This window comes from Myxocyprinus asiaticus, chromosome 2 (genome assembly GCF_019703515.2).
Source record: "Myxocyprinus asiaticus isolate MX2 ecotype Aquarium Trade chromosome 2, UBuf_Myxa_2, whole genome shotgun sequence".
Classification (NCBI taxonomy): Eukaryota; Metazoa; Chordata; class Actinopteri; order Cypriniformes; family Catostomidae; genus Myxocyprinus; species Myxocyprinus asiaticus.
This window is the reverse complement of record NC_059345.1, coordinates 4248048-4275520: the sequence shown is the minus strand read 5'-3', so window position 1 is coordinate 4275520 and position 27473 is coordinate 4248048. Positions and strand designations below refer to the sequence as shown.

Below are 27473 nucleotides of genomic sequence, written 5' to 3'. Positions count from 1 at the left end.
TATCCTTTAGGGACCAGCTTTTGGCATATGAGCATATTCTCTTTATATGCATTTTTTACTATGAATGCAATGGTATTTAGCTGATAAAATGGCCAATAACCAATATTATAATATGCTGACTGATTTTAGAAATCCATACTGTCGAATCCATACCTGGTAAAAGCATACTGTTTGAATTGGAAAATATAAACCCTGATCATCTGTACTTGCAATATCGGTCTAGTAATGGTTTGATAATCAGACGATGGCAATAATAATAAAAAAAGCTAATATTTGCCATTACAAGATGTGTCATAAATAATTGGGTTTTCATCCACGTTTGTTTATGCAAATATTAGTTTATAACACACACACACACACACACACACACACAAATGCCCTTAAACTGTGGTGCATTTTTGGGTTGCCACTGACAATTTTTCACAATCAAATGTAAAAGCTCACCATTCACACATACTGTGGACTAACTGCAAAAAATTGGTCTCATTTTTCAGAAAACCCCCCAAATAAAAAAAAAAAAAGACTCCAATTATTCATAAATAATATTGTATATGTTTATAATCTTATAATAAACAGAAAGTTTAAAATATATATTTTTGATGACAAAATTTGATGACATATTTCACTTTGTGATATATTCTTGTTGTTGTTTGTAAACATGTAATTCTGGTTCTGTTCAATCTACCTCACTTTGAAAAGTCTAATTTTATTCCATTAGATGACAGCAAGACATGAATAAAACATTTTTTTCTCTATTACATTCCATCACAATATACAGATCTGAAACATAGGTGGCGCTCTAATGAATTTTATGTAACATAAATGCAGAATAGATGGTTATCTCTGAAAATGTAAGATTATAAGATTTCAAATGATACCTCGTATGCCTGACTTATGTATACAGGGACGTATTAAGCGTAAACATTTTCACGATATATTGCCCCCCTTTGGACCCACCGGCCGGTCCATAAAGTTTAAGCGGTTTAATGGAAACACCAAGATGTGAATAAAATCTCAAAATATGCATTAAAAAATATGTATGTCCACTTGAGGTGGATCCCTTTTTTTATTTGATAAGAAGGCATTTGCATGAATTACAATGGAAACACATTTAACAAATACATTTCTATTGAATTTATATAGTAATATATGCTTTTACATAAACAAAAGTTGGTGTACGTATGTAACAGCGTTGAAGAAGATGTGCTGTCCTAATTTAGAGGCACTCTTCATCAATTGTAAGCCTTTCTACTCGCCGCGGGAGTTTTCCTCGTTTATTCTGGTGAGTGTTTATATCCCGCCACAAGCATGCGTGAACGCAGCGTTGCAACAGCTGGTTGATCACATCACAGACATGGAGCAACAACACCCGGACTCTCTTATCATTATTCTGGGAGATTTTAATAAAGCTAACCTCACCCGTGAACTGCCAAAATACAAACAACACATCACATGCCCCACCAGAGAAAGAAATATATTGGACCACTACTACACGACTGTAATGGATGCATATCTCTTTGTCCCACATGCAACTTTAGGACTCTCTGATCACTGTCTAGATCATCTTCTCTCGACCTACAAGCAGAAAATAAAATCAGCTAAGCCTGTAGTGAGGATTGTAAAGAGATTGACCAATGAAGCAGAGCTGAAACTACAAGCCTACTTTGACTGCACTAATTGGAGTGTTTTGGAGGCTACAGCCACAGACCTGGACGAGCTCACAGATACTGTGATATCATATCAGTTTCTGTGAGGATATGTGCATCCCACCCAGGACATTTTTATCATTCAATAACAATAAACCATGGTTTACAGGAAAAGTCAGACAGCTTCATCATGCCAAAGAAGATGCTTACAGAAGTGGGGATAAAACATTGTACAACCAAGCCAGGAACACACTTACTAAGGAAATCAGAGTGGCTAAAAGAAGCTACTCTGAAAAGCTTAAAAAACAGTTTTCAGCCAAAGATCCTGCATCTGTGTGGAAAGGCCTAAAAAGCATCACCAAATACATGACACCTCCCCCTCGCTCTGTATAAAGTCATCTGCTGGTTGATGAACTGAATGTGTTTTACTGCAGGTTTGAAAATCCAAGTCTCACACCACTCCCCTGTTCTGATCTTCGCTTCACACACACACACACCAACATCTCCTGGAACCTCCCTCCTCCCCCTTCTTGCTACTCAATCTGCACTTATGGTCTGTGAGGAGAATGTGTGCCGGGACTTTAGGAAACAAAAGACTAGGAAAGCTTCAGGCCCAGACAGTGTTTCACCTGCCTGTCTGAAAGTCTGCGCTGACCAACTGGCCCCCATCTTCACACAGATCTTCAGTAGATCATTGGAGAAGTGTGAAGTTCCCTGCTGCTTCAAATGCTCCACCATCATTCAGGTCCCCAAAAAACCCAAAATCACAGGACTTAATGACTACAGACCTGTCGCTCTCATGTCTGTGGTCACGTCACTTCATCCATGACGGTGATGAGTCTGCATACAGACGGGAGGTTGATCAGCTGGCTGTCTGGTGCGGTCACAACAACCTTGAGCTGAACACGCTCAAAACATTTGAGATGATAGTGGACTTCAGGAGAAATCCACCCATCCAACCACACCCCACCCCCAACCCCATCCTGAACAGCACTGTGGCAGCAGTGGAGTCATTCAGGTTCCTGGGCTCTACCAAATCTCAGGACCTGAAGTGGGACACCCACATAGACTCCATTGTGAAAAAGGCTCAGCAGAGGTTGTACTTCCTTCACCAGCTGAGGAAGTTCAACCTGTCACAGGAGCTGCTGACACAGTTCGTCTGTCCTGTGTACATCTATAACTGTCTGGTTTGGTTCAGCCACCAAATCAGACAGAAGGAAACTACAATGCACAGTCAGGACTGCTGAGAGGATTATTGGTGCCCCCTGCCCACCCTCAGTCTCCAGAGTGAGGGAACGTGCAGGTAGAATCACTCTGGACCCCACACACCCTGCCCACTCCCTCTTTGAACTGTTGCCCTCTGGCTGGCGCTAGCGCCAGGACATCCAAGCACAAGAACAATTTTTACCCTTAGGCCATTTTCCTCATGAACAATTAAACTGCCTCAGGACTCCCCTATAGTGCAATAATGTAAATGCGTATCTCATGTATATAGGTAAATTCACAAACAGTGTTTAATTCAATAACTACATACCCCTACCTTGCACATACATTACCACATGCACATGTACATACACCATTCTGTTATATGTCCTATTATTTGTGTCTATTTATACTCTTACCTTGTTTTATATTCTGTCTCACTGTAATGTTCTGTGTACACTTGTTTCTCCTATCACCCAAAAAAATTCCTTGTGTTCATGAGAACACTTGGCAATAAAGCTCATTCTGATTTTGATTCTGATTCTGATATAGATGCGCATCAAAAAAGTCACGTGACTTAACCACAACAAGCCATGTGAATATATTAATACCATCGCATACCATCTGAAATGTTGCTCTGGTTATTCAGAAATGCCAGAGCCAAAGCCTGTCATCAAAAAGAGTGGCTACCATTACCTCCTAGCAGTGTCAGAAATTAACTTTTACATTTTGGGGCAATATTTGCCCCCTGGATTTTATTTTTGTGGGCATTCTTTGCCCATTATCGGGTCATTTATTTATTTTTTTCTAACCATTTAAAAAATAAAGTGTATCTCATCTGTTTATTTCAAATCCTTTATTAAGAATTTATTTAAGAATTTATTAGTACTTAATATAAGAATTTAATAAACATCAATTCATATTTTATGCCATAATATGCATAACTAGAACTATAATAGATTAAGAACTATATCAGATGTTACAATTTAAAAAACAGGAGAATGAATTAATAGAATTTCACATTTCTTGTTCTGTATATTTCTACCCAACAGTGTCTAGTATTTCTACCTTGTTATGCATAATGCATGGAAGTGTTTGTGTTTGTGCCAGATAAACTGTTGGTGCCTTCAAAATGGGTTCAGACACACTGGAGCGGTGACAGAGCCACACTCACTCTCACACACCTCAACAAGGAGGACGAGGGGCTATATACACTCCGCGTCATCACCAAATCTGTCTACGAGACACACTCCGCTTATGTCTTTGTCAGAGGTAAGGACCAATTCAGTCTTCATATGAACTGATTTTAATTCTGCAACATTATCACAAGCCAACTCATTCATGCTAGTTGTTATGCAGTAACTATGCAGTAGATGAAGAGTGCTTACAGTAATAGCCATTCAGCATGTCCATGCTGAGAATACTGTAACAAATAAAAAAATTATTTACTTTATATATTTAATAATTTATATTATTAGAAATTATAGGTAAACCGATAAATCAGTGCCGATTTTTGTTTTTTAGAACTATCGGCTATCTGCAAAATTTCAAAATAAGAGTCATGAAATAAATAAATGTATTCAGGGCTTGTGTGAAGTCAAAAGTCCCGTGTTATGCACCAAATCTTCATTTTATCTGGTTATTATTGGGATTTTGGTTGCACAATAAACTGCATCTGGGATTTAGTTAATTTTGGACTTTTGTAGCCTCTATGTCTATGCCCGTCATAGTAAGGAAAGACTAATTACATTTGTTAACATTCTATAAATTGATTTTAAAAACCAGCCAATTAATCGGTTATTAGCCTTTTTAAAGTATAACCTCGTGCGACCCCATGTACAATGCATGGACGTTGTATTTTGGCTTTGATATATGCAATGCATAATTTGATTTAATTTAAACTGACTGATCTCAGTTCAGAAAACTCTGGGCTGTGGGGTGAGTTGCGGCGGCCTCCTCTTTGGCGCCCCCTCAGCAGGTGGCTCCCTAGGCAACCGCCTAGTTCGCCTATGCCTAGAAACGGCCCTGCGCACAATTAACGGAGACCGCAAACTGTTTCAAGACCACGCCCATCCGATCTGAAATCACACCATGTGCATTTTCATTCCTAAGTTATACACTTTAGTAAGCTACTAATATTGACTTCACAGACTCATAATTTCTTTGTCATTTTGGATGTTTATTTAAAATGTTACTTTATCTTTGTGCTTCTTGGATAATCAGTCAAACGAATATTTTTTCTATTATTCGGATGAATCCATTATTCATTTTGAAGTCATTATTTGTGCTTTTCCTAATAAGGTATTCGGCTTCGGGCACATCCTTAGTCTCTACTTTCATCCGATATGCCATTTTAAAAATTGGAGCGATTTATCGCAAAACGGCACGCTTCTTAACACAATGTACACTAATGTGTACAATAGCGCAAGATTTTCATTAGGTATCCTATTTTTAATGTGCATTTTCACATTGAGAAATTATACTTTTTTGCTTTCAGAGGCTTTATATGGAGTTGGGAGGAAAATATGGTGCATTTCAAACAGACAGCACACTGGAGGTTAAGTCATTCACTAAATAGGGAGCAAGGGAGCATGCTATAGCAGTACTTAGATTCAGAATTTATAATGTATAATATTATTTTATCATGGTTGACAGTGCAAAGAGAGAACATTGAGATTTTGTTGCCAAAGTAGAAAAGAGCATTGTAACATAAGAGTCAAATCAAGTCAAATCAAGTTTTTTATTTGTGCTTTTCCCAATACACATTGTTCTAAAGCAGCTTTACAGAAAATCAGCTTTGATGTCTGTAACGTGTCAAAAATGTGAATAACCAACACTCCTGGAAACATAAACTGTTTGCTTTAAAAAATCTGACTTTCTATAGCTTAGTATTATTAAAACTTCTCCACTTAGTCCTGCTGTCCACTAGAATTTCTGCATGTTTATTAGGTGCTACTAGTTACAAATCAAAAAGGGAAATGGAAAATGCTCACAGCAGTCACGCTCGGAGCTCAGGAGGTTAAAGACTAGAAAGTAAAAAGTACTGAATCAACTAATTTAAATGAATCGGATGAATGTACTACTTTGAAGTGAACACGAAACAGTGTTTGCAACCTATTTTACTTCCATAATGTGTAACGTGTTTCCGAGTGAAACTGGATGATTCACGAGAAAAATATAGGGTGGGACTATATTTTTGAATGAATAAAAAGTAGATTTCATACTGAATATAACAGGTGGTTGGAAGGGAGGGATTGAAAATAAGAGGACTTGGTGACATCAGCACAAAAGAAAGTCGTTTCAGAGGTGGTTATACATTTTATATATTATACAAGTTATTATATTTTGATAAAAGATTTATCAGTTTTTTCACTGATGAATTGTGCACAATAAGACCAGGAATGCATACTAAGAAAGAAAATATTGTATATTTAGATTTCATGTTGACAGCCTATATGTGAGTTTGTAAAAACAGGGAGTCCTTTACAATGGCATGCAGTCTCACTGTAAACTTGTACGTTTAGACCATTGTGACATGACAGACATGTGCACACACTCTGACACACAATGGAAAAACTCATGGTAGGTTTTGCATTGTTATCTAACTGTGTGACCTTGGGCAAGTCACAGCTATCAAATAGCTGACTTTGCCCTAAATTTATTAGAAACATGTAGAAATTCATTATGCAATTTGATTTGATACTTCCTTATGAGTAAGATTATCCAATGCACTTCCATTTTACATTTTTAACTGTGAGATTATTACATTTTAATGGTTTAGTTGTTTAAATATTTCCCAAACCTTTAATTTGTTTTCTGTTGTTCATGTGTTTCAAAATGTTCTAAATGGATTCAGATTATTATTACAAGAAAAAGAGCAATGGACAAACTCTAAATGGACATCTTGTAGTTGTATGTAAGTTGTGTATGTCCTCATCCCAGCTCATGTTCCAATCTAAATTTATCCCGGTCACTCCTAACTTTGTCTGTGCTGACATTCAAGTCAAGTAGCTTTCGAATGTCTTTTAAAGCACTTTAAGTTCTGAATACATTACATTCTAAACACAATATCAGTCGCCAAAGTTCATGCTGTACATTATAATACACTTTTAAAACTTGAATTACAATTAGAATTCCATCCAAACTCTCCTACTGAGTCTCCAATTGCTAAAGCATTTAACTTCTTTAAGGTTATTATAGTACTGCTGGAGATGGTGGTGTAGTGGACTAAAGCACCGAACTGGTAAGCAGAAGGTTGCTGGTTCAATGCCCACAGCCACCACCATTGTGTCCTTGAGCAAGGCACTTAACTCCAGGTTGCTCCAGGGGGATTGTCCCTGTAATAAGGGCACTGTAAGTCACTTTGGATAAAAGCATCTGCCAAATGCATAAATGTAAATGCTTAGTTCGTTTTTATTTTGATACTATTTTCAAAAATATTTTACATTTAATTTAAATTCACAGTTAATTTCTGTTTTATTTCCTGAACAAAATTCAATTTCTATTTAATTGTTTTTATTATTATTATTATTTTAGAAATTATAGTTCATGTGATGGACAGATGACTACAAAACTGACCATTTGTTGTTATTTTTCCAGTTAAACCATTGTTTTTAACTTTTAGTTTGCATATACTCTGCATTATTATTTTTTTCAGTTTACAATTTTTTTATTTATCATCTTGGTTTGAGTTTTAGTAAAAAATAGGCTATTAACTTTACAAACTTTCCAACTTTAAAAAATGTAAACTAATGGTAAATTCTGAAACATTCACACTGTATTTTGTTTGTGTTTGTACTAGATGCTGATGCTGATATTGCGGGTGCCCCAGGTGCTCCGTTAGATGTGTATTGTCAGGAGGCCAATAAGGATTATGTCATCGTTACCTGGAAACAGCCGGCTGTGGATGGCGGAAGTGCCATCTTGGGCTACTTTGTTGACAGGTCACTTCATCCTTTTTCAATCGTTGCAGAAAAACCTCTAAACCATATAAATTTAGTAAAAACACAGTCAAACACCTATAGAATAAATCAACCTTAAGCAGACTCCAACTAAACACTACATTTAATTTCCCTGCTGGAATCTCCAACTAATACCCGCTTCTGATGGTATCTGGTTTTAAATGTTTATAGCTGATCAGCCTGGTTTGTTGCTTCTCTAAGGTAGAGGTTGACCAAGATGGTCTACAAGGTCGACCTCAGCCACATCAACCATTTAGGCCAGCTTGGACTAGTTTGGACCACCTAATGATTATAAATGAACTAGCTAGAACCCATTCAACACCAGCTACCATCAGAAACCTCTTTTAGCTGGATTCTCTAGCAGAAATGACTCAGTATGATTTTATAAAAATCACATTAAACTCGTTCAAATGTTGTACGAGCCTTATACAAGTTTCATTTTGACATTTCACAGACAAATTGTCTAATTTGGCCTGGTTCTAGACTCATCTTTCTGACTGTTTTGCCAAGGCTTGTTCAGAAACAATACTGATGTTTCGTAAAGGAATGCATTTCACGGTTCATTAACTTTCCTTCTCTCTCTTTTTGTCTGCAGGTGTGAAGTTGGCACTGCACACTGGGCACAATGTAATGACACTCCGGTGAAGTTTGCACGTTTCCCTGTGACCGGTCTTGTGGAAGGACGCAGCTACATGTTCCGTGTGCGTGCTGTGAATAAGGCCGGCATGAGCCGCCCGTCACGTGTATCTGAACCAGTAGCAGCGATGGACCCCGCAGACCGTGCGAGAAAAGGTAACCACAAGCAAATGACAAAACAAAACAAAACAAAACAAAACAGACAATCATGCAGTTTCTTTCTTTCTTTCTTTCTTTAGGTACATCTGCTCCTTGGACTGGACAGATAATAGTAACGGAGGAGGAGCCAGTGGGTGAGAAATTTAAAAGATCCCCGTTATTTTCAGGGTTCCCACAGTCCTGAAAAACCTGAAAAAGTACTTAAAAATGGTCATTTCGAGCCCATGGAAATTGTCATTAATAAAATCTTATACCACAACACCCTTTTTCTCCCCAATTTGGCATGCCCAATTCCCAATGCGCTCTAAGTCCTCGTGGTGGTGTAGTGACTCAATCCGGGTGGCGGAGGACGAATCTCACTTGCCTCCGCGTCTGAGACCGTCAATCCGCGCATCTTATCATGTGGCTTGTTGAGTGCGTTACCGTGGAGACGTAGCGCTTGTGGAGGCCCACGCTATTCTCCGCAGCATCCACGCACAACTCAACACATGCCCCACCGAGAGTGAACCACATTATAGCGATCACGAGGAGGTTACCCCATGTGACTCTACCCTCCCTAGCAACTGGGCCAATTTGGTTGCTTAGGAGACCTGGCTGGAGTCATTCAGCACGCCCTGGATTCGAACTCACGACTCCAGCGGTGGTAGTCAGCGTCAATCCCCTTAAACTTAATAGCTGGTTGTGCCACCTTTAGCAACCAGACGCGTCCAATAACTGGAGATCAGTCTTTCACAACGCTGTGCTGGAATTTTGGCCCACTCTTCTTTGCAGAACTGCTTTAGTTCAGCCACACTGGAGGATTTTCGAGCATGAACTGCCTGTTTAAGGTCCTGCCACAGCATCTCAATCATGTTCAAGTCAGGACTTTGACTAGGCCACTCCAAAACTTTAATTTTGCTTCTTTTGGGCCATTCAGAGGTGGACTTACTCATATGCTTTGGATCATTGTCTTGCTGCATAATCCAGTTGCGCTTGAGCTTCAACTCATGGACTGATGACTAGACGTTCTCCTTTTAGGATTTTCTGGTAGAGAGCAGAATTCATGTTTCCCTCAGTTATTGCAAGTCGCCCTGAAGCAGCAAAGCATCCCAACACCATCATACTACCACCACCATGCTTGACCGTAGGTATGATGTTCTTTTTGTTGAATTCTGTGTTTGATTTACGCCAGATGTAACGGGACTCCTGTCTTCCAAACAGTTCCAGTTTCGACTCATCAGTCCACAGAACATTCTCCCAAAAGCTTTGAGGATCATCAAGGTGTGTTTTGGAAAAATTCAGACAAGCCTTAATGTTCTTCTGGGTTAGCAGTGGTTTTTGCCTCGCCACTCTTCCATGGATGCCATTTTTGGCCAGTGTCTTTCTGATAGTGGAGTCATGAACCGTGACCTTTATTGATGCGAGAGAGACCTGCAGTTCCTTGGATGTTGTCCTTGTCTTATTTGTGACTTCCTGGAGTCTGAATGTTCCTCCTTAAATTTCAGTGATACTGTGTTGCGTTTTTAGATTTGTATAATAACTTTAAGTGGGTTCAAATGTTTGGAATTGTGTGAATGGGTGAACCTGCAGCACTTTGCCTTTACAATGCATGTAAACCGCTCCGAGACGAGTGTAAACAGCATCACTGCATGTGAACACAAAACAACACGTCACCGTCAGCCCTCCCGGGCCCCACACATTTGCGTGGTTTGCATGGTGGTTAACACCACTACTGTGTGGAAAGCACCCTCGCACTCTCTCTCTCACTCGCTGTCACACACATACATACGCACACACATAGACACTCACAAGCAACATGCCACAGAACCAAAATGTCAATGCACCTCCCGCGACGTAATCAATACAACATTTTTGCAGATGAAAAGATTAAGACAAGAATAGCGATGCTACCATCCTGCTACTGAGAAGTGTAGTTAAACAAACAGATTGGCGAACCTAATCTGGAACTACTTGCCAGTTTTAAATGCAATACGCTTCAGATTGTGAGTGGACAATTCATTGGTCAACCGGTGTGGGAACCCTGTGCGTTTGGCATGTCCTTTATTATCATCATTATATTCTCATTGAACATGCCTCCCACAGTTTATAACCTAAACAGATCAATAAATCTGCCAATATCATGTGCTGTATTTTATTTTGAATGACTACAGAGGGCATAGTTCCAGGCAGACCTTGCGAGCTCACCGTCATAGAGGCCACTAGAAACTATGTGGTGTTAAGCTGGAAGCCCCCTGGTGAGAAAGGTCATGAAGGGATCATGTATTACGTGGAAAAGGTCAGAACTGATTTCACACTCCCACCAGTGCCATTGATGTACAGTAGGATTCAAAAGTCTCTGAAACAGCCATTTGACTCCTTAATGTTTCTGTTTAGAAGCCAATGGCTCAATAGTAATTTTTTTATTTATGTTTTTTTGTTGTTGTCTGAAGACCTGTTAAGTGGCAGTAACTTAAATATTTCTTATTCATTTTATGTCATAATGTTTCTTTGTTTTTCATTTTTCAAAATCTTAAATCTTTCTGGTTATTTCCAACTTAAAATAGAATATGGACTCAGAATTTTGAATCCCACTGTAATTTGATGAAGATTTCATAATTTGTTTATGGTATTAGGCCTTGTTTATTTATTGTGTGTATGTGTGTGTGTGTGCATAGTGTGTGTCAGGCACGGACAGCTGGCAGCGGGTGAATACTGATATCCCAGTGAAATCACCGCGGTTTGCTCTGTTTGATCTGGCGGAGGGAAAGTCGTACCGCTTCCGTGTTCGCTGCTGTAACTCGGCTGGTGTCGGAGAACCATCAGAACCGACCGAATCCACCACAGTCGGGGACAAACTGGGTACGATTACAATCATATACATCCTTAAAAATATGCTCAATAATGTCATGTTAAAGGGGTCACATCACAGCTATTTCCATGAGTTCTCTTGTAAATGTAAACATTTTCTTAATTTTGACCAGTATGTTTTTTACATTATAATTTGAAAGGTGCTGTAAGTGATTTTTACATGATTTACTTCCTGAAAGATATTAATGAAATAAGTGTTGAGAGATATCTCACCGGTCTCTGTGACAGCACTAAACTCTATAAACAGCAAATAAAAATGTGTACACGGGCCATGGTCTCTGACGCTTTCGACCTGTCAATCATTCTGCACGTTCTTATAGTATTGTAGTTGCAGCAAATTATTGAGGCTTAATGCCATTTTTATGTCATGTTGCTCATAACAGTTGTCAGTTGAGGGCGCTATTTTGCTGCTGTTGTTTTTGACAACCGTTTCTGTTCATGTCGGTCTCAATAAAGCTCAGTTGGTATCTTTTGAGTGCCGGGTTTTGGGGAAAACGGGGCGTGGCTAATCTAACGGCTCAGTTTATGGAAATTCTAGAATGGCTAAAATTCACTTACAGCAACTTTAAGTAACATAAACTAGCAATGAACAATATATTTTTGCAGCATTTATTAATCTTGGTTAATGCTAATTTATAAAAGTACAATTGTTCATGGTTATTTCATGTTAGTTCATTGTGCATTTATTAATGTAATCATGTACAACTTTGAATTCTGAAAATGTATTATTATATGTTGAAATGAACATTAGCAAAGTTGATAAGTGCTGCAAAATGATTGTTGTTAGTTCATGTTAGCTTACTGTAAAGTGAAACCAAATTAAGGTTATTATTATTATTTTTATTATAATGCATTTAAGCATTATAATGCATTTGTTTGTATTATACTCTTTCCTAATTTATCATGCATATTGTGAATATTAGATTTAATTTTACATTTATTACATTCAATATTATTATTATTATATATATGAAATGTTGCAACCCAAGTGATTACAGTACGCATAGAAATGTGTAATTTATAGAAGTTAACCCTTTAAACTCTGAATGTGTTTTTAAAGATTTCCTGTTTCAGTGGCATACCCAAAATTAAAGGCATATAGCTCGTCAAAAACCAAACAAGGAGGGTCAAGTGTTTGGTATCATTGTAAAGAAATATTTTCAAATGTTTTAATGATTTAGATTATGATACATTCTGAGACTCTCAGTCTAAGAAACTGCTGAAAAATCACAAAAAAATGTTTTTCTTTTTTTTCGTATTTTTCTGATTTGACATTATTTATCTCTGGGTGTAAATAAGGTGGCTCCGAAAAAACTGTTTTGTTTTGTTCCCAATCATGTCAACTGAGAAAAAAAATTGTGTTGATACGACAAAGCAATCAAAAGTTATAGCATTACAAAAATAATTTCTCTTAGTGCCCCAAAACGTCTCCATGTTTACAAAAGACTCTCCAAACAAATAAAACATAATAATTGTACATAAGAACTAATTACACATGCAAACACAACAAAGACTAAAGGTTTACATAGCATGGAGACATGATTTTAGCAGAATTAGTGCTTTTGATTCAACGAGTCTGCATCGAGTTTGTGTCATGTACTTGGCGCCATCTCCTGGTGGCCATATGTAATATTGTGCTTCGTGTGGATTATCTAATGATCTATGCAACCGATTACCTTGTGTGTGGCTTGTTTGTAAGATAATCACCTCCTCTAATGGTATGCAATATTTTATGTTCTGTTTATTTTTCGTGACGTTATAAGTGAAAACGAGGCATAAAAGCAACACCAACATAATTGTCAAATACATATACTTAGCTATTACTCGCTATATTTCTTTCTATGAGTAAAACAAATAGGCTGGTTGTATTCTACTCTTTGAGAGCTTTCCAACAACATATGACAACATGGCTATTTGATGAGTCTGATGTTTTTACTGATTGCAATAATACAGTATGTAGAGTGCTTTTTTTTTTTTTCATAGATTATCAAAACGAAACACTTCTGATTTGTCAGCAAATTTTGTTCATATATGTCTACTGGAAAGTAGAGCTCCTAAGCTTTCAAACAATACCTATTTTGTGTTGGTTAAGACTGTAGTTATTAATATTTTGATGATTGGGCCCATCCAAGCTTAAAGGGTTAATTGAATATAATGTAAATTTGGTTGCAGCATAAAGAGAAATAGGCTTGTTTGTCACCCACCACCAGATATCCCATCTGCTCCTGGCCGTGTGGTGCCAACCCGCAATACAGACACATCTGTGGTGGTTTCATGGGAGGCGTCCCGTGATGCTAAAGAGCTAGTGGGCTATTACATCGAGAGCAGCATTGCAGGGAACAACACCTGGGAGCCGTGCAACAATAAGCCTGTTAAAGGCGCTAGGTAAGAAATCATAAAAAGTTGAAAATCATCAACAACAACAAACTAACACATTACAAAATAGTAGAGTCAGCAGTCTAACATCAAACTATACATACAAGAAGCAGTTTTCAGATGAAATGTGAGTCACTAATATAACATCACTAATAAATGGCTAAATTAGCGGTGTTAGTTGCCAATTTGAGGTCATAATGAACCAATATCTCTCCATATGTGTTCATACAGGTTTATCTGTCATGGCTTGACCACAGGAGAGAGTTACGTTTTCCGTGTAAGAGCCGTCAATGCTGCGGGAATCAGTGAATGCTCACAGGAGTCTGAGGCTATTGTAGTTAAAGCTGCTATTGGTGAGTCATCTATGAACTGTTATTTTTATAACTTCTAATTTTAGGCTATTAGTATATTGTTGTTGTTTTTGTTTTGTTTTGTTTTTTCTTAAAATCACATAATTTAAACTGCCAACATTCACAATTTTGCCCACCATACTTAGCCACCCAGTTCCATTTGACTTACACATTTCCACATGCCATCTATGGCACTGTAGTGTCAAGGCCATACCCACCAAACTCTGAAGCTCCACCCCTGCATTCTCCTGGGAGGCGGGGTCAGGACTTGTAGACCTCCTCTAGTTTGGGTCACGACTGATCCAACATAGCGGTGACTACAAACCAGCTCACCTGTTCTCTCATGCACCCTCTGCCAACCCCTCAGTGTTTTTAAACCAGTCCTCTCTGCATGTCCTCATCTCTTGCTTTACCGTAATGCCTTTCTGTCATGCCCCTTAACAACCATGACACTTTGTGCTGAGCAGCATGCTCACTTATCCTTTATGAAACACATTTGTCAGCCAGACCCATTGATTCAATTCCAAGTGCATTTTATTAGTCATTTAATTTATAAATATTTCCTAAGACACAGTTTTCAAGTTATCGATAACTTATCAATTTGCTTATGTGCTTAACCTCTTCAGACATTATGTTTTGGTGTAGTTATAGGCTATGCACAATTTAATTTAATTTAAACCAACTGATCTCAGTTCAGGAGACTCTAAGCTGTCAGTAATGGGTTAAACTTCTGATGCAGTCATGTGACAAAACAACATGGCGCCGATCACAGCAGAGTTTGTCTTTGGGAGAAACGGAAACAAAACTACATCTGGTAAGAAACCTAATTAAGTTTTAACATTAAAACCTGTTTGAGTCAAAAGATTAGAGTCTTTAGTTTCATCCAATATGCGATTTTAAAAATGTCATTGATTTATCACAAAACGGCATGCTGGGGAGGAGAATGTATTGCAAAAATGTACTAAAATATTGATCTGTTTCTCACCCACACCTATCAAATCACTTCTGAAGACATTGATTTAAACACTGGAGTCTTATGGATTACTTTTGTGCTGACCTATGCGATTTTTTTGAGCTTCAAAATTTTGCCACTCAATTCACTTGCATTGTATGGACCAAAAGAGCTGAGACATTCTTCTAAAAATCTTCATTTGTGTTCAGCAGAAGAAAGAAAGTCATACACATCTGGGATATCATGAGGGTGAGTAAATGAGGAGAGCATTTTCATTTTTGGGTGAACTATCCCTTTAATCTAAATTCAATATAATGGCCAAACAAAAGACATGGAAAAGCCAAAGAACAATATAGATGTATACTATGACATAAGATTATTGTTGTCACACACATGACTGTGAAAGAAATCACAAATGTCTGTCCCCTTCAGTTTTTGGCTGGGGGTTGTACATGAGATATTATTGGTCATTCAGTGTTTCAGTGAAAATCTAACAATAAAGAGGTTAGATTTAAAACTCACTAAAAGTTACCAAAATGTAAAATGTTTTAACAATTAACTTAAAATACTCAAAGTTGACTTCTCTGTTTGCTCACGTATTGTCTCAGGTAGATTGCCTGACAGCAGGCTGTTGGGCTCATTAATATTAATCACGTTGTCTGTGTCAAAACGTGGACTGTGACATTTGAGTGATAACCAGTGGGATTAGCGCTTTTGAGTTCATTCCACCCACTGCCGAAGCAAGCAGCTGGCAGATGCTTCTGCTGGGTCTTAAAGGCTTAGTTTTAGGTGAACAGCTGCACTTTTTTCCCTAGCACTACAATTAAGCAAAATAAACCTATTTAAATGTCGAGTTTAGTTATTTCTAAAAGTGAGGGGGACATGTCTCTTCAGGACTCGTATCCCGGTCCTTTGCATTGCAAGTGCAGCGCTTAATCAGTTGAGCTACCGCACAATTTGATCACACTTGAACAAGCTTGTTAATGCAGTTGGTTATGTAATGCAAACATTAAAATGTGTCATCTTACAAGTCGTGTGTTATTCAGTATTAAAAGTGTTTTAATGTCATAAGATAGTATTGCGTGAGGAACAGTGCAAAAAGTAAGTACAACCCCAATTCCAAAAAAGTATGAAAAATGCTAATAAAAACAAATGGGAGTGATTTGTAAATTATATTCACCCTTTGCTATATTGAAAGCACAACAACTACACATTATATGATGTTTGACCTTGTGAATTTCATATTTTTTTTTTTTTTTTTTTTGTTGAAAATGTATAGTAATTTCAAATCAGATGATTGCAACACGCTCCAAAAAAGTTGTGACAGGGGCAATTTAAGACAACTAACAATTTGACGAGTTAAAATAACAAGGCAATGTGAAATAGGAGATGTTAAACAGGTGAGGCAATTGTGTCATATATAAGGAGCCTCCAAAAAGAGTCCTTCAAGAGTAAGGATCATTTGAGACTTGTCAGTTTGCCAACAGAAGCTTCAGCAAATAATCCAGCACTTTGAGAACAATGTTCTCCAAAGACAAATTGGAAGAATTTTTGGCATTTCACCCTCTACAGTGCACAATATAGTTAAAAGATTCAAGGAATCTGGTCAAATCTCGGTGCATAAAGGTCAAGACGAAAACCACTTCTGAATGCATGTGATCTCTGATCCCTCAGACATCACTGTCTTAAAAAACATAATTCATCGGTAATGGATATAATGAACATGGGCTTGGGATAACTTTAGTAAACCTTTGTTAGTCAACACCACTCGCCGCTGCATCCACAGATGCAAGTTAAGACTTTACTATGTAAAGGAGAAGCCATACATCAACACTGTCAAGAAGTGCTGCTGACTTCTCTGGGCTCGGTCTCGTCTTAGATGGAAAGTAGAACAGTGGAACTGTGTTTTTTGGTCCGATGAGTCCACATTTCATATAGTTTTTGAAAAACACAGCCTTCGTGTTCTCCGGGCCAAAGAGAAAAACGACCATCCAAGCTGTTATCAGCGTCAGGTCCTAAAGCCAGTGTCTGTATGGGCCAGAGGTGTGTCAGTGCCCATGGCATGGGTAACTCGCACATCTGTGAGGGCACCATTAATGCAGACAGATATGTACACATTTTAGAGCAGCATATACTGCCATCCATTGGCCGAATAAGCAGAGAGTGCGGGCACTAGATTGGCCTGCCTGCAATCCTGACCATCTCCAATTGAGAATGTGTGGTTCATTATGAAGCGCACAATACGGCAATGAAGACTCTGTACAATTGTGCCGCTGAAGACCTGCATAATGGATGAATGGGGAAAAAATTCCACTTTTTAAGCTTAACAAACTTGTGTCTTCAGTGCCTAAATGCTTAATAAGTGTTATTAGAAGAAATGGTGATGTTTCACAGTGATAAACACTCAATTGTCCCAACTTTTTTGGAGCGTGTTGCAATCATCTAATTTGAAATGACTGTACATTTTCCAAAGACAATGAAATTCACAAGGTAAAACATCATATAACGTGTAGTTGTAGTGCTTTCAATATAGCAAAGTGTGAATATAATTTACAAATCACTCCTTTTTGTTTTTATTAGCATTTTTCATACTGTCCCAACTTTTTCGAAATTGGGGTTGTATAAGTTTTACTCGTGATTTTTGTGAAAGTAAAAAAAAGTCGTCATTGTTGTATCACCTCTAGTGTTCATTTTACCAGGAAACTGCCGAAATACATACAACGAGCCAAGTAAAAGTAACTTGGCAAAAAATGTAAGAATAGTAATGAGACTAGGTTGTGTTATTGGGTTTCACATTAGAAATCGTTCTATGATGTCAGGTCTTTTTTTCATAAAGGGTCAGCACAAAGTAATGCAATCACTATGGTCAAATGCATAAACGACACTAAATAACTGCATCCTCATCTTAATTTCTCCTGCAAACTTGCAGTTTCTTTCTCTTTTTTTCTTTGCTTCTTATTGTAAATTGAATATACATTTATAGTGACAAACAATGCAAGGCTAATTTTCAATTGCATGCAAACAGCTTTCTGCTGACATTTTCTGCTGAAAGAAAATGTAATAGTTAAATGTTCAACACTATATGTGAATGAGTGACTGCAAGAAGCATTAGTGTTAGAATGTGAATGTGTTACGATGTGATTTTAATTTACTTCTGTTTGCCTGATTTTTCTTTCTCTCACTGTTCTCTTTGCTAACTCCTATAGGGGGCGGTGTTCCTCATGGTGTGTGTCTGGAGTCGGGGGGTAATGGGGTCGGACTAACCTACAGCTCTTGCGGAGTGGGCAGGCATGTGGCGCCTCACTCCCCCGCTGGCATGCCGCTAACATGCCTAGCTAATGTTAATGATAGGGTTGGAGAGGGGCTCAAAAGACGGGTCACAAACCGCATCCAACTGCACTACATGAGGGCAAACAGGGCAAGAGTGGCAGTGTTACCAGGGCACCTGAACCCATTCATGAGCAGAGTACTGAAAATGCTAATCGGGTTACGAACTCATGCACTGAATTGGTCACACCCAACTGTATCCAAATGGAGCAGGCAACGGAAATGCCGGACAATCGAAAGTCTTCGGTAAATTCTTCTCCAGAACAAGAGAAAGATGGACAGCAAAAGATAGGACGAAGAGCCTCAGGTGATAAGATGGAGATCAAGAGTGTTGTGGGGTTAAATATTTGTGTTCTGTGCTTTTATTTTGAAATGATTGCTTTGCTTTGGGTGTCTTTTTTAAGGTGAAATGTGTCATTTTTGCACCACTAGCATCATCAAACGGCAAAAAAATGATTACAGTTTTCAAACAGGTTTCCCAAACACTCCCGAACAAACAGATAGTCCCGCCCCAAACTCACACCATTGGTGGAGCCAATGTTGCCATGTTGAAATGTTTTGGTAGCACAACAGAGTCCCACTGTTGATACTTTTCAGAGAAGTCATCCAAAGTTGGGATAGGAAAAAGTATTTTAACAAGGGAAAACAGCATCAAAAAAGACTCAATACACATCAGCAAATTCAAAATAAAAGCACATCAAAATAATAATAATAATATAAAGCACTGCACACAAATGTTTAACCCTACAACAAGAACTATGTTCAGTTGTGTTCAGAGCCAACTTTCTGGAAGATCACTCATCGCCATCCCTCCTCAGAGTTGGCCTCAGAGTTTTTTTTTATTCCTTTTTTATTTAATTTCTTTGCATTTTGAACCTCTTGACTTTTTCCCTTTTTCATCTTTTTTGAACCCTATTGAATCCTGAATAGCTTATTGCAATATAACAAATTCCATCATGATTCATTATTTGCTCATTATTGTCAATTTACCAAATTGACACAGGACCTCTCTAATAAAATTAGCTTATTGCAGTTGTTTTAATAGCAGTGTAGTTATTCACTATAGTTATAAATCATCACTTAAAGGAATGTTTGGGGTTTAATAAAAATTAAGCTCAACTGACAGCATTTGTGGCATAATGTTTATTGCAACAAAAACTTTCATTGTAAGTGCTGCACTGTATCCGCAATTTTTGCTTTCTTTAAATAAACAAGGGACGAGTCAAAATTATTTTTGTGGTAATCAACATTATGCCACAAATGCTGTCGATTGAGCTCAGCTTGTATTGAACCCGGAATATTCTGTAAATCTTGCAGGTAAGATTGCAACAATTATTTGGTTGGTTAACCCCACTGGACAAATCCAGCTTAAACCAGGTTCTTATGGTTTCTAGCTGGTCTAAAAGGTATGATCTAAATCTACCAGCTATTGGATCTGGTTTCGACTTGGTAGACCACCTTGATCACCTTAAACTGGTGTGACCTGTTTTTTCCAGCAGAATATCTTCTATTAGAACTCTAATCTATGGTAAGTTTTCACAGCTGTAGATTGTTTAAACCCTCTAATGTCATCACAGACACATCCAGGGATTCTTTGGGCTTTTTAAAGCCACCAGCCAAAACTGTCAATATGCTGGACACCTTCCCCACTACATGACACACTCATTGGGCTCACCAGCTTGCATTACTCTTCATCTGAGACCATGCACTTCTCTTTAAAAATGTGGAAACTCTCATGTGCTTTCTAAACCAATGTTCATTTTGTATCATTATTGTTATTATTATTATCATCATTTATTTATTTGGTAAAACTTTAAAGTAAGGTTATTTGCAATAGCATTAGTTAAATGCATTAAGTGGCATGTACTATAAATGGGCAATATTGTTTAATATTGTTTAAGAATTTATTATTAACATCTATATATAATCTTAGTTCATTTAAATCATTTTAGTTCATGTTTGCAATTTAATGTTAACATAACAACTTTTAATTGTATAATGTACAGAATTTAATGTAGAAATTAACCGAGATTAAATGCTGTAAATGTATTTTTCATTGGTAGTTAATGATAACTATTGTGTTAACTAATATTAAGATGCAGTATACAACCTTAATGTAAAGTGTTGCCATTTTTATTTATAAATTAGAATGAAAAATTATTCAGTGACAGTAACAGAAATACATTTTTCAAGATGATCCAATGGTAGCGTCGCAGTTCCAGTCAGTATTTCTGAAAATTTAGGATTTGGTTCTGATATTTTGCTTCGCATTCTTTGTTTTGGTCTCAGTCTATCATTCATTTTCTTTGATACAGTAAATTTGCTTCAATGCACTGCAAAAAAATAATAAATAAATAAATAAATAAAAATAATCTTAATCAGTATTTTTGTGTTGTTTTCCAGTAAAAATATATAAACAAACTTAAAACAAAATTAACTTACTTGAGTAGCAAAATTGTGTAGTAGAATAATACTTTTTCAGATAATATGTCTTGAATTAGGGGTTCAAGCATGAAGTAATTGTAAATGTAGAGTTTAATTTTTATAATTGAAACTGATCGTGCAGACCAAATCGTAAGGCCTAAAGACATAAAACTTGGTGGAATGGTGAGTACTTTTGTTCGCTACTCAGGTGCACGGACTCGCCCCTTCAACCAATCAGGGGCACTATAACAAAGGCAAATGCATTTTGAGCTGTAACTCCTGAACTGTATGTCACAGACTAAAATGGCTATCTTAGATTTCATTTCCTCCATTAAATATTTTCCGCCATATTGGATTATTTGCAAAACATACTCCCGATCGGGACCAAACCAGTGCAGAAAGATTCCCTGGAGTCCCAATATTAATAATCAACCAAAAAAAAATAAAAAAATGTAACTTTCGATTCAACATTGCAACCGTATGCCAAAACACAAGAAGTGGATGTGGCCACTTTACTTAAATGGTTATAACTCTTGAATGGAATGAGAGATTTTCACCAAATTTGGGGCATTTATGTATGAGCTCAAACTGAGGACACACACAAAAATGTGCACACCTTGGCCATTTGGAGGCACTACACTAATGAACCCACTTAAAACAGTTCTAACTATGGTATTGTTGGTCCGATCAACTTTTCTGAAATTCTGCATGCAGTGTCTTTGTCGAGGAGAGTTGTATATCTTGAAAAACATGGCCACCCTCAACCAATCAACTTTCAGCAGCTATTAGACACAGTCAACAAAGGCTGATTGGAGCCATACACGGTAGGCCTACTTGTCTCTTGGCCCAAGTGGTCTGTGCAAAATGTAAAAAACTTTGGCTACCGGGAGGCGCTATCACATATTCTGCTGTGTTTCTCACAAACACAAGTTATTCACATCCTATGACAGATCTCCTCATTCTTAACAACTTTGCCTCAAGAACCATTGGTGTGAATCAAATCGTTTGTTAAATATTTGAGATTATTGTAAAAACCTACTTTTGCAAACTAGTCCAAAGCCACTCGCCCAATCGGAACCAAACCAGTGCAGAATGATTCTCTGGAGTCCCAGTAATAATAAAAAAATTAAATAATTAACTTTTGATTCAACTTTGCCATGGTATGCCAAAACATAAAAAGTAGGCGTGGCCACTTTTACTTAAATGGTTATAACTCTTGAACAGAATGAGATGTTTTCACCAAATTTGGGACATTTGTGTACAGGCTCAAACTGAGGACCCACATAAAAAACATTGCTTGCCTCAGCTACTTGGTGGCCCTACACTTATTAGTGACACAACTTAAAAATAGCTCTAACTATGGTCTGATCAACTTGAAATTTTGCATGCAGTGTCTTTGTCAAGGATAATTGCGTATCTTGAAAAAACATGGCCACCCTCGACCAATCAAATTTTAGAAGCTATTAGACACAGTTAACAAAGGCCAAACAGAGCAGTACGCGGTATGCATATTTGTCACTTGGCCCAAGAGGTCTGTGCAAAAATAAAAAGGAAAAAAAAGGCACTATCATGTTTTACATGCGTGTTAATGGTTGTATATTCTGCTGTGTTTCACACAGACACACATTATTCACATCAAATGACAGATCGTCTCATTCTTAACTTCTTTGCCTCAAAAAACATAGGTGTCAATCAAATTGTTAAATATTTTAGATTACTGCAAAAACGTACTTTTGCGAACTATTATCTTGTTTTTTAATCAGTGAAGTGCAATTCTTTGGACTCCCTAGATCAACAATGGGCATGGCCAAGTTTACCCAAAAGCCTATAACTTTGAAACGAAACCTCCAACTTAATCAAATTTAGTAGGCATATGTTAAATATGATTCTGAAAAAGCATGCAAAATTTGATGGAGATCGGACAATAGTTGGCGCTTTAACAGTCAGGAATGTTAAAAAGGCTATATCTCTATGTGAAAATGATGGTGCTTTATCTTAATTTTTTGTGCAATCAGGCTATCTAAACTATTCTTAAGATCTTTTACAAGACGCACTTAAAGGCTTTATTCCACTTCAACCTGATAATTGCTGCAGCAATTACTGTATTTGTAAATAGGTTTCTTTTTTAAAGCAAGTTTAGGCTTAAAACAAGTCTGTTTGCCAGTGGGGTAAGAAAAATAAATTTAATTAAAGATATACTCTCTGAAAACAAGTCTTACCATCTTATGCAGATGTGCTTCTCAAGTACGTTTATGCTGTTTTAAGGATGTTTGAATATTTTACCAGAAAACAAGACAGAAATACAGATGAAGTAAATGATGTTTTTCAGTGTGCTAACTGTAGTGTTCTGCTATCCCAGCGTCCCCTGCTCCGCCCTATGGCATCACAGTGTTGGAGAGTGTGCGCGACTCTATGGTGTTAGCCTGGAAACAGCCCACTTTCATCGGTGGCGCTGACATCACCGGTTACTTTGTTGATTACCGTGAGGTCATCGGTGGAGTGCCGGGAAAATGGCACGAGGCGAATATCAAGTCTGTCACTGAGAGAGCGTACAGAGTGAGTGTGGCACTGTGGAATAGGGTGTTTCTTCAACTACAGGCACTTTTATGTATATCTTTATTAAAACTAAAAGAAGAATGTTTTTCTTTTGTTATATAAAGTTTTTTTAATGCTTCCTCAATCCCTTATTTATTTTTGCAACAGTACATTTCAAATGCCTTTTATGTATAAATGTAATTGTTTTACCCTTGTACCAGACCCAGACTTTCAATCTTAAACTATGAAAATCCATCATAAAATAATAATTATTACATTTAAATTAAAAGTGTGATAATGTAAACAAAAAGTGAACTAAACATCAACCATTTAAATATTTAAGTATTGTGTGAAAATGATTTATATCATAGTTGCTATTACTATGATATAACTATGTATTCTGACAAAAATGTAAGAATTCTCCAGCAATACATTTATATCTACTGTTGGACATTGTTAGTAGACAAATTAAATAAACTAGAGCGTGAAAAGTGTTTTAAAGTAGTTTATTTTCTGAAGGTTCACAGGGCCAAAGGTGCTCATATTTGAAGAAACATCCAATAATTAGACCTTAATTACAGTGCTGTGGAAAAGTATTTGCCCCCATCCTGATTTCTTCTGTTTGTGTGTATATCTCATACTAAATAGTTTCAAAAATTCAAACAAAATCTAACATACAACAAAGGCAGTCTGAGTAAACACAAAATGCAGTTTTTGAATGATAATGTTATTGAAGCAAAAAAGTTATCCAATACCAACTGGGCCTGTGTGTTACTAAATCCCCAAATCTATGAAACTGCATTCATAATGGGGTTCAGCTGGACTAAACACACCCAGACCTGATTACTGCCAGCCCTGTTCAATCAAATCAACACCCAAATAGAACTTTTTCAGCAGCATGAAGTTAACTAAAAGGTCTCACCCAGTAGCACACTATGCCAAGGTTGAAAGAAGTTCCAAAAATGGTGAGGAAAAAGGGGATTGAAATACATCAGTCTGGGAAGGACTATTTCAAAGGCTCTGGGACTCCAAAGAACCACAGTGAGAGCCATTATCTCCAAATGGAGAAAACTTGGCACAGTAGTGAACCTTCCCGGAAGTGGCCAATTGTTACGTCCCACCCCAGTCTAGGGTTGGGGAGGAGTAACAAAAAGGTTTGAGTTCCCCTCTCCTATACCAGCACTTAAAAATAAGTCACTTTTAAAATCATACTTAAAGAAACAGAAATAGGAAGTATCAAAGGCTTCAGGAGGGGGCAAGGCCAAAATATACAAAAAGTACAATTACTGTTGGAAAGTCAGAACTAACTTAAAGAAAATGCAAATAAACAACATAAATTTACCCTAGCTCCCTCACTAGTTAAACACCGGAGAAAATACAAGACTAAACAAAATGGCACCCATCTCCCTACAACTTCCATATAATTGTACCATTTACAACATATACAAAAAGTCACAAATTGAATTTAAATGAGAGCTACCTCAGTTACCAAGAGAAACAAGTTACCAACAACACAGTAACTTGCAACTACAACTATAAACTACTACAACAATTTGCCGCCACAACACTACAACAATGTGCAGCAACACATGCACACCAACAACCGTCTGGAACGAGGGAAGGGAAGCTCCTTGTAGTAGAGATCTGCCTGGGCTTTATCCTGCTTCCCTCTCCCCATCAACCAATCCCGACAGAGGAGTGATTGGCAATCATTATTGCAAACACCTGGATGTTGAGCAACCTGCAAGGGAGAGAGTGAAAGAGAGGGAGAGACAACAAAAGAAAAACAGCACAAAGGAGGTAAAATCTCAGTTGCAATAAGGCCAAAGCCATACATCCGCAGATGTCATTAAACAAACAAATGACCACAAATAAAAAATACACTTAAAATACATCCAAGGACGTAACACTGTGCTTCCAAAATTCCTCCAAGAGCACATCCAGGAAGTCACAAAAAAGCCAAGTACAACATCAAAGGAACTGCAGGCCTCTCTCGCATCAATAAAGGTCACTGTTCATGACTCCACTATCAGAAAGACTCTGGCCAAAAATGCCATCCATGGAAGAGTGGCGAGGCAAAAACCACTGCTAACCCAGAAGAACAAGTGCAACTCTGAATGGCTCAAAAGAAGCTAAATTAAAGTTTTGGAGTGGTCTAGTCAAAGTCCTGACATGAACCCGATTGAGATGCTGTAGCAGGACCTTAAACAGGCAGTTCATGTTCGAAAACCCTCCAATATGGCTGAACTAAATCAGTTCTGCAAAGAAGAGTAGATCAAAATTCCACCACAGCGTTGTGAAAGACTGATCTCCAGTTATCGAAGTGTTTGGTTGTAATTGTTGCTGCTAAAGGTGGCACAACCAGCTATTAAGTTTAAGGGGGCAGTTAGTTTTTCACATGGGTGATATAGGTGTTGGATAACTTTTTTGCTTCAATAAAAATATATATATATATTTAAAAACTGTATTTTGTGTTTACTCAGGTTGCCTTTGTTTTATGTTATATCTTGTTTGAAGATCTCAAATAAATTATTATGAAAAATACACAAAAATAGAAGAAATCAGGAAGTGGCAAATACTTTTCCAACTCTGTATGCTTAAGCTGGCCAGTTGGAGACCTCCACCCCTTCTCCTTTACTTTATTTGTCTCTCTAGGTTTCAGAGTTGAAGGAGAACATGCTGTACCAGTTCCAGATACGTGCTGCCAACATGGCTGGCGTGGGCATCCCGTCTCTGCCCAGTGAGGTATTCAAGTGTGAAGAGTGGACTATTGCTGTACCAGGTAGGAACAAACTCATTAAAAAACATTAATGTTTTTACTTATGAGCAAAGTTTTGTTTACCTACAATAAGGGTAACACCCCTAGATTTGACTGAGAAACAGATCTGCAATCCACAGTCAAAAAAGTATTTTGTGGCATTGTTGATTTTAAATGTTAAAATGTATCTTTGTAAAATGATATCCAATATTATAAGCTTATTGTCATAACAATAGCATGAAACCCTGTAATTTCGGTATTAAATATAAGTTTTCACTGATAAGGTTAGTAGGCGATTTTATCACACTAAAATCATGTTAACACAATGGAAGTGAATGGGGCCAATCCATTAACCCTTTAAGGCATTATGACCAAAACAGAACAAGTGCTTTGAAATTTGCAGACAAATCAGAAGTGTTACATTTTGATAATTTATTAATAATTTTGCACTGTACATATCATTGTAATTGGTAAAAACATCAAACTGATATATAGCCATGTGTCATATGTCATTGGAAAGCTCTAAAAGAGAAGAATACAACCAGCCTATTTGTTTTACTCACAGACAAAAATATAGCAAGTAATAGCTAAGTATATATCTTTGACAAACATGTTACATGTAAACAGGTGTTGCTTATATGCCGTGTTTTCGCTTATAACTTCACGAAAAATAAATGAAAATAAAATATAACATAGAATTACTTAGAGGAGGCGATAATCTTTAAAACGAGCCCACACAACATAATCGGATGCATAGATCTCTAGATAATCCACACGCAACACAATGAGCACACAGCATATAATGTGCTATCTGGCTAGACATCAGGTGATCCCTTTAGAGCGTAACACTCTTGTTACACTCTAAAGGGATCACCTGATGTTCAGTTCAGAAGAGACAGCTTTGCGTGACAACTCTAACAACCATTTTGCTCATGCTAATCGCTTTGTTTGAAATGTTGTTTAACTGCCATTTCTTTCAGGTCCACCCCATGACCTCCAAGTACAGGAGGTGCGTAAGGACTCTCTGGTGTTGCTATGGAAGCCACCTATCTATCAGGGTCGTGATGCTATCAATGGATACTACATTGATATCAAGGAGGCTGAAGCCGACTTTGAAATGTGGAGAGGAGTCAATGAGAAAGCCACTGACAAGACATACATGAAGGTTTGTGTGTATTTGGGAGGCTATGGGCTTCTTAAGGGTTGTGACATCATCACAGGCCTGTGCTGGTAACTGGTGGCTTCTCTTGATTGTTCTAGATCAAGAATCTAAAGGAGGGCGAGTCATATGTTTTCCGT

General features: G+C 37.5%; 1 pseudogene; it reads left to right on the top strand.

Moving 5' to 3' along the window:
• Nucleotides 1–27473, top strand: part of LOC127455036 (M-protein, striated muscle-like) — an 86003-nt pseudogene that overhangs the window by 32835 nt on the left and 25695 nt on the right.